The sequence below is a fragment of the Quercus lobata genome, chromosome 4 (genome assembly GCF_001633185.2).
Source record: "Quercus lobata isolate SW786 chromosome 4, ValleyOak3.0 Primary Assembly, whole genome shotgun sequence".
NCBI lineage: Eukaryota > Viridiplantae > Streptophyta > Magnoliopsida > Fagales > Fagaceae > Quercus > Quercus lobata.
Genome location: NC_044907.1, coordinates 71,725,564 through 71,735,422, shown reverse-complemented (window position 1 = coordinate 71,735,422; position 9,859 = coordinate 71,725,564).

Sequence of the window (9,859 nt, the reverse complement as noted above, 5' to 3'; positions counted from 1 at the left end):
AGATAGAGAAGGGAGATTTGAGAGAGAATGAGTAGGATGAGAGAGAAAAGAAAAGTTTGAGTGAGGGAAAGAAAAATGATGGATGGGTTACGGTGTTAAGGATGTTAGGGATTAAGTTGTCTTTTAGGGACTTAATTGGTTAATTTTGAAATGTTTTGGACCTAAGTGGTATTTGCCCAAATTTCAAGGAAGGTTAATGGAATTTACCCTGCATATTAACTACCCAACCTATTATTTCTTGGTAGGACCTAACTCATCAATTTGCCTTATTGCACACTTACATTCTTAATTACAAATACCTAAAACCTCCAAATGGACACTTGAAAGTTATTTTTTATATGACTTTAAAAGTTTAAGGGTGATTCTTGAAGTTTTGAAGTATATCATTGTAATTTTGGATGTTTCGGATACATTTTCATAATTTTGATGGTTTTGGTGTAATTTTGTCATTTTAGTGGTTTTATAAGTTATTCAATTATATTGGTGACTTTGAAGGTATATATTTTATTTAGGAACTCCAAAACAGCACTTTAAAGTTTGATGACAATTCATGAAGTTTTGAGGCATATATCATTATTATTTTCTATGTTTCATGGGGGCATATTCACCATTTCAATGATTTTGGGTGTGATGTTGTCATTTTGGTACTTTTACAAGTTATTTGGATATATTGGTGGCTTTGAAGGAAATTTTGTGATTTAGAACGTATCAATGTCATTTTTGTTATTATTTATTTTTAAGTTCAAAGTTATTTTGGTTATTTTGCAAGTTATGTGGGCATTTTTATCATTTTGGATATTTTAGGGATATTTTTACCATTATGGAGGTTTCAATGGTATTTTGTTCGTTTTATATGTTTTAAGGGATAATTTTGTCTTTTAAGAGGTTAGGGCTATTGCTCATTTTGAATATTTTAAAGGTATCATTCTAAAAATTTCAAATGTATTCTAGTAATTTTGAAGGATTTAGGGAGAATTTTGAGGTTATTTTGGTCATATTAGAAGTTTTAGGGCTATTTCTGTCATTTGTTAAGTTTTGTTCTACATTTCAATCATTTTAAACATTTTAGGAACATTTTGGTAATTTTAATAGTTATGAGGGTATATTTCATTGGATCTGATTAACATATGCCCTTAGAAATCTTTTAATGGGAAAATGAAAAAGTAACTAATTTTTTGACAATTAATTCAAATTTTTATAAAAAGTTTCCTAAAATGAATGATTAATGGATGCCTAAAGGGCATTTGTTAGTAAAACTCATTTTCATTTCGGGAATTTTAGGGTATCTTTATCAGTTTCGAAGCTTCTATGGGTTTTAGTCATTAGAGAGAGAGAAAAGCGAGGCTTTAGTTCTCATGAGGTAAAAAATGGTTTATGCTCATTGAGAAGCGTAAAACATTTTCAGTCCCAAAGAGGGATATTGTTTTTTCTTTTTTGAGGGAAAATGACTCTTAACAAACATGATTGCTTGGATTTTCCCTGCAGAGATATGCTTTTATTTCTAAACAATGTAGAAGTGCATAATATGGGCATCAATATTTGTCAGTAAATTAAGAATATATCAAGTTTCAAAGATCAAGATTTAGAGGGATACGTTTGAACGAATTCCTACTATTCCTACTAAGTTAGGAATATAGCAACTATAGATGAACCCTTAAGAAAGAAAATATTAAAACAACTTTCTTGTTTTTGGTTAGATGATTGAAATAATACTTACACTCTTGAATGCAATTTTTTTATTTATTTTATTAATGTGGTGGAGTTTATCTTTGTGAGCTACATAACTCCCGAGCAATCATGATGAAACTTAACATGAGGAAACTTTTAGTGCATAATTACTTAAACCTGTAGAATTTTTTGTCCTATCAAGGGTATTAAATTTAAGTATCTATTTCAAATTTGTGCGCTTGCTATAACAGGAAGTTTGCAGAACGAAATTATGATTAAACAAAAGGAATTAAAAGTAAAACCAATAAAACAGACCAAACGTGTAATTGTAAGTAAAAGATAATTTAAAATTTCCGGGTATATTACAACCTTTCACGACACATTTGATTGACCAACTACAGCCATTGTTACAAATTCATATAGACTTTGGACTTTGGATTGTGCACCCATACTTATGGTTTAGAATCTTGACGTTGAAATTGATAGATGGTGAATTCTCTCTTCAGAATCATGTCTATCCTCTTTGAGACCTCAACTCCATCAAATTCTTTGTTTCACCCACATGAATTTTGGCATCAAAACTTAGAATGAAAAACTATGGCTGATGAATCACCAGTGAGCCACACGATCTCCGCACGCTCGAAACAATACCTGCATAGTAAACAGAGAAGACCTAACAGAGAGCACCGGTGTGGTGCCGGCCAAATACCCTCCGAAAGTCAAGTTAGAACTATTCTCACAACTCTAGAGTGCTAGAGAGGGGTAAATTATGCGTACCTATTTTGTGAGGGTCTTTGGGTTTTTATAGTAGTATAGAATCAGACTCCATATAGGGAGGATCCTTATTAATAAGGGTATTTTCCAAAATCCTCTTTGTGTTAGAATTCTATTCATGATGGGATTCTACAAGCTAAAGTTAATCGTGAGACGCAAGTCGTTTCCTTTTAGGATTCCTTGGAGACCACATAATGAGCAAATTAGCGCCATGTGATCCATTGGTCCGTCCACTCTGGACTAATCATACTGGATCCGTCCACATACCTTGACCTGCTAGGCCCATACAAATGGACTAGTCATACATAACTTTAATCTGTCATCATCACTATTCTTCCTCTTCAGTTGCCCCCTCACCCTGTGAGTCCATACTCTCTAAGTGGATGGACACACGGGGTGACGGTTTAATTTTGAACTTTTGACAAATGTCCCCTAGTCTAGATAGGTTGGCCTGGGGCAATTAATGATGGACGCGTGGCTTTTACTGAATGGTTGATCACGGGAATCGAAACACCCCTTCGTCTTCCACGCCATTCACCCTATATAAACTAAGATTTCTTTTGTTCATTACTTTACTTTCTCCAGAAACTCAAGATCAAAGTGCACCCATTCATCAACATTACTTGTCATTATTTGAATCCGTCTTGGTAAGCATCTCATCCTTTTTACTTCAACTTTTAATGCATTTACACTTTTCTGGAACACTTACACATCTGTCAACCATTATAGTATTATTAGTCTTAGGCTTTATCATCATGTGTAGGTCATGTCTAGTGCATCAAGTAATTAGTCGTTTGTCTACGATGGAGCGGGCTACGATGAAGTGTACCCGTCAGTCACAAAGACCTTGACAGTCCCAATGAGAGGAATCTGTTAGCGTCGTCTTTAATGGATGAGGATTCAGAGATGGAGAAATCAAATGCTGACTCTAGTGACGGTCTGATGGATGTTGATCCTCCGATCCAATCCGTCATAGGACCTGATGGGCTTAGAGTGTTCATCCTTCTACCCTTATGGACGGTCAACGACTTTAATTCCAAAATCAAAGAAACACACTTTAAAACACTTAGGGATAAGTTCCAAATACCCGACAACATACCTATGCGTCTACCCTACAAAACTGAGAAGTGTTATTATGAGGGTCTTAAAGACATCTCCCCTAATGCTTGGAGGGTTTCCCTTAGTGTGGAGGTCTTGTATGACGCTATGTCTGACAGGGCACGAAGGTTGACGGTGGAAGAATTCTTCAACTGTTATCGTCCTGCCAAGATTACCCAGTCCAAGGCCATGTACAACTTCGCACCCAGGAGCCCGTTATTGAGGTTTATTTGTGAGAATCCTAACTCCAACAGAGATTGGAAGAGTCATTGTTTCTTTTTTGAGGGTGACGGGTGGATGTGTCACCTTGGTGACACTAAATTCATGCCCGTTGGCAAAACATGGGGCATAATGCCATCGTCAGGTTTGCATCTGTCAACAAACATTTGTTTATATTTTAACTATTCTGCAATGCTTAACTATCCATCTTTCTATGCCGCTCGGGACTGTCCTCCAGTCTTAATTGAGCAATTCAGCTTCTTGGAGAACATTTTTAACAAAACCAAACTTGAAGAGAGGACGTGGGCCAAATTGGTCAACTCAAACACGTTGCATTGGTATTATGACGGAGCTAAACCAACCAAAACCGCCCTTCGATACAAGGCCCAAGTCCAAGCACGTAAGTCCATAACCTTCAGTTTTTTGTCTTGCTTATTTCAATCTTCAATGTCCGTCCTCTATTTTTTTTTTTTTTTTTTTTTTTTTTTTTTTTTTTTTTTTTTTTTTGCAGAAATGGATGCTGCTAAGAGAAGAGCCGTCATTAAGCAAAACGCAGCAAAAAAGAAAGAGGTTGAACACAAAATTAAGGAGACGGGTGCGTCTAATTCGTCAAAGAGGAAGCATCAGGAGAAGCAGAGTTGTCAACATAAGAAACTCAAAATAGTGTTAGAGCCCGTCGTGGGTTTAGAGGCCGAGGGCATGAAAGTGGTCACTCTTACCAAGCATGGAGTTAGGAAAGGTTTGATGAAGGGCCCATCCACAACCTAAGAAAAACCAGCCGTCCTCCTACGAGAAGACTTCAAGTACGCTCTTGAGAAGCTTTCGTCAATCATGTCGACTAACGATTATGAGGACTTAGGCAATCATGCTACTGAGGCCCTGAAGGAGATGGGGCTGTTTAGTCTTGTCCAGGCATGTTATGTCGTCCACTTCCTGTTTTTCCATTCATCTAACTTTGCCATGAATAACCTCTATTTTCAGGCTATGGTGATGATGAAGGGGTTGATGGGACGGTGTCTGAATCACGAGACAACATTGGAGCGTGTCAGGGCGAAAGCAAATGAGATGGTGGAGGAGTTAAACAGCCTTAAGACTTGGAGAGTTAATATAGAGAAGAAACTTTCCCTCTCGGAGAAGGTGAAGAAGGAGCTTGATTAGCAGGTTGAAATGTTGGGGAAGGTCTTGGAAGACAAAGAGAAAGAAATCAAGGATGCTAAGGACCAACTCCGTCAATCCAAAGAAGCGGCGATCCATGAATATCGTGACTCTGACACCTTCCAAGAGGAGCTTGGGACCTCCTATGCGAACAGTTTTGATGATGCTATCTGTCAGGCAAAGAGAGCTTATCCCAACCTTGATTTCTCTCAACTTAGCATAGACACACAACCCCAAGCTACTGTTCAACCCATCGCCTCTAAGAGCATGGAGGATTTGTTTGCCGACAACGCAACCCCTAATGACAGGGATCCGTCCATCTTGTAGTTGGATGATCCGTCCACCTTATGGACAAAATTTTCATCTGTCACATTTTGGTCCTCTAGGAGTGAATCATTCATTTTGTGGATTAAATAAAGTTTCCATCTATCTTGGATGAATTGTCCACCTTGTGGACTTTATAAAATTTCCGTCCTTATTGGATTGACTCAATTTTCCACCATTCTTGGATGGATCGTCCACTTTATGATTGCATGAAATTTCCACCTGGGTGCTTGGATGAATCGTCCACTTAATGGACTTAATAAAATTTTCACCCTTTTTGGATGGACCGTCCACTTTATAGACTACATGAAATTTCCACCCTTCTTGGATGCACTTTATGGACTTTTAAAATTTCCACCCTTCTTGGATGGGCCGTCCACCTTATGGACTTAATAAAATTTCCACCCTTCTTGGATGGGCTGTCCACTTTATGGACTTTAAAATTTCCATCCTTCTTGGGTGGGCCATCCATTTTATGGACTTGATAAAATCTCTATCCTTCTTGGATGGGCCATCCACTTTATGGATTTAATAAAATTTCCACCCTTCTTGGATGGGCCATCCACTTTATGGACTTAATAAAATTTCGTAGAAAGCACATCAATCATATCTGAATAATTCCTCTTATTATTAAAGAAAAAAGAAGTTTAAAAATAATGCTTAAAAGCAAAAATAAACTGTCTATGTAGTTAAAACTAGGAAACTAAAACATGTAGCAATAAGGGGTTGTTTGGATGCAGTGAGTTTTGAGTGATATGATCCTGTTTTCATCACTCATCATCCAAAACTAGTAGGACCCACGGAAAACATTTTGTTTGGACTCCATCACTCATGTTTGGTCATCCGGTTTTGAATCACTCAAAAAAGTAAGTGATGAAGACCAAAAACGAAAACACATTTTCCTTTTTTTCAAAACTCATCATCCATGACTCAATGGTAGTTCCGTAATAAGCTGTCTTAGTGGGCCCCTTCGACCAGTGCATTGTCCCGTCCATCTGACCGTTGGAGCTTCCCCTGTTACACTTCATTTCTCTGAAAATTTTTTGCTCAAAAATTTCCCTCTTCTCACTTCCCTTTCTCAACCTCTTCTCATTTTCACTTCCCTCCTCATCCCCAGCGAGGTAGCTCCATGGCACCACAGTCCATGTTTGAAGACTGAACCAGGCCTGAGAAGATCGCCCATGTTTGAAGAACAACACCTCATCGAAGCTCTGAGCCAGGCCTGAATCTTCACCGGCGAGTGTACCTCTCTGTCACCATGTCCATACCTCTCTCTCCCTTTCCCAGGTGCAATATTATCTCCCAGGTGCAGTAAATCTCTCTCTCTCTCCCTCTCCATTTTCCATGTCCCTGGTTTGGTTTAGGTTTTTTGTTGGATGTGAAAGGGGGGTTTTTGATTTAAAGTACTAATGTTGATTGTGGCTTGTGAGACATGTTGATCGAATTCTTCTCATATGGATTTTTAGGGAAAATTTCTATTATCTTACTCTAATACCATAGGTCCAAAATAGAGCATGTAAATGAAAAAAAAAAAAAAAAACTCAAATAATCATTTGTATTATACTCTTAACAACGTATGACCATAGCAAACTTAGAAGTACTGATTTACAAGGGCCGGGTAATGTAGATGAGCAATAACCAAGCAATAACCAAACAATACTGATTTAGAAGTGTACTCTATAATTTAACATTTTTTTTAATAAAAAAAATTCTTGTGTCTATAAGTATATAGTTATGAACATAATATTTACTAACCGACAATGGAGTATCACAATAAGCTGACCAATAGAACTATAGAAGTTCATAGGTGTGTCCTTTAGTGAGGTAAAAAGTGAAAAATTCAAATAAGTACTTTCTTGATAGTCAAATTACATTTTTTTTTTCTTTGGTCGAATAAGACAGTTTAAGAACCACCTTTAGCATTTTATATGTTAGTTAGATGCCAAACATGTGCCTTAAAGATTCACTTTCAAGTTGGTCCCGCAATTATTAACCAAAAAAAAAAAAAATGGTCCCGCAATTAATTATTTTTCAAGTTGTCAAGAACAAAAAGGCCCTTGTTTCAACTGTTCCAAGAAGGCCTGGTTTTGACTTTGCATATGTGATTTTATATTCATGGGGTTAAGCTTACCATTGTGCCTTGAAGAGAAATATGTGGTTTTTCTTTTTTTACCTCCATTGTAATTAGTGCAGCATGGTTTAGTTGATTTTCTCTGCAAATTATGTCACTAGCAGTAGGTAGTATCTTTTCCTTTGATTTCTTTACATCTTAGTACTGCAGTTGTTTGTGAAACTGGCACTTGAAGAATTATGAAATAAATTACTATCTAAATAGGTTTTTTTGTCTTCTTCACTTAAGTTGAGTGGTTGGTTAGAGATTCAAGTGGCCCATTCATAGAACTATGAATATACAAATATTAATATATGCAATTGTGTTGGAAAATTTGTATTAGATGGCACAAGAAACTTAGGATGTTGACGACAAAAAGTGGCCTCCCCACATTGAACATCTTTTCATTGACCTTATGGTCAATGAACAACAAAAGGGGAACATGGAACATGGTGTCTTTAAGCCCAAAGCTTGGTTATCAATTACGAAAACCCTAAATGAGAAAACTGGGAAGAGTTTCACCCCTAAGCAAGTGAAAGATAAGCATAATAGGTTTAGGCAAAAACAAAGAAAGTGGGGCCAGCTTTTGAGGCATACCGGGTTGGGGTGGGATGAGACAACCTAAACAGTAACTGCTTCTGATGAGGTGTGGGCTAACGTGATTACGGTATGTTATATTTACTACCCTAATTCTTTGTATATTATTTTGTAATTTTCTATTTCATATTAGCATGATTTTGATGTATATATTGTCATTTCAGGGGGATAATAAAGCAGCTGCATTACGGAAGAAAGGGTGTCCTAATTATGAGAAGCTTAAGCAACTTTTTGCCCCTAATACTGCAACCGGTTCCCTTCAAATTTCCTCAAACACGCCAACCCCAGATAGTGATGAAGAGCGTGTCCTGGAAGAGAAACTTGCCAATGAGGCACGTGAGGCACATCGTACCCAGTTGGATGATGATGATTGCTACAATCCCAACATGGAGGGCATAACCCGAGACGATCCCACTGTTGATGAGCAAACCCAACGCGCGGAAAAACGTTCCATGGAAGAGCCTACTATCAAGGGGAAGAAGGTTGCCAAGAAGAATGATAGTGCTAGTGAGATGACCATGGATCTTCAAGAGTACACTGCCTTGGCAAGGGAAAGGTTTTCCAAAAAAAGGGAAAGTCTTTTGGTAGCTCTGATCATGTTGCACAATCCGCCGGTGGTGGCAATCCTTGATCGCTTGGGAGAGCTTTAGAAGTGCTGAACCAGTATATTGATCTTGATGATAACACCTACCTTAACATCGCCGAGGCTCTCCAAAAGAAAGAGAAAAGGGTGTTGTTCATGGGCATGCTCGAGCAAAGGAAGAGGAGGTTTATGGAGCACCACACTCACCAGTCGGATAATTAATGGGGATTGCTTTTGTTCTACCTTTTGTTATGTGACACTCTATGTGAATCACTTGGTTTAGTTTTTTTCTTTTTGAGAAAGCACTTGGTTTAGTTTTTAAGTACCATTTAAGGACTTTATGTGTGTGTGCTTGGACAATGTTCAACGTTTGGTTTTATTTCTCTTTGCTATCAATTGAACACTTTTATTTAATGTAGTTTTATTGTAATGTTAAAGTGTTGTGATCTATGCTTGTGATTACGGTGTTACTTAAATTAGTGTGTGGGCTTTGTTATGTACTTGGTGTTTTTTTATAGTATGATATATAGTTTTTTAATATTTGTTATTTAGTTCATGTTACTTACATTGTAAGGTGAGTTCAGCTAACATTATTGCAATTCTCTTGGTACTTTATATTAATTTGTCCGTTTATATATTTCAATATCTTTGGTTCTAATGCTTTGGTTTTTTCTGGGTATAGGTATAATGGTCTCCCCCAGTGATCCTTTCTGGCAATATGATTTTGATGATACTTATTTTAACTCCGATGATGATGACATGGACAGTGGTGGTTGTGGTGATGACATGGACACTAGTTTCAATGATGATGACATGGATATCAGTGACTGTGACGATGACATGACCACTGGTGCAAACACGGACTCGGAGTATGACAACGAAGAGGAGGAGTTATGGTTTTTATTTCCACTTATTGGCGAGATGGTGGCATATTTCCAACGGCATTACGACAAGTGCCCACAACGTACTAGCATTTTGACTGAAAGCGATTATATGGCTGAAGTGAGAGATGGCAATCCTACAAATTGTCATGAGATGTTCCGCATGACACTAGATCTATTCTATCACTTGGTTGATGAGCTGAAACATTATGGGTACTTGAAGGATGGGAAGGGGCGTGTTGACGAGCAGGAAGCAGTGGCCATATTCTTGTACATTGTCGGCCATAATACTCGGATGTGGCCTGTGGCAGACAGATTTCAGCATTCCACTAAAATTGTGGACCGCAGGTTCCATAGGGTGTTGCGGGTTGTCCACACATGGGGCCAACATTTAATCAAGCCCGATTCGAATGTGGCAGGCCTTCCAGAGCATTTACGGGGGAACAATAA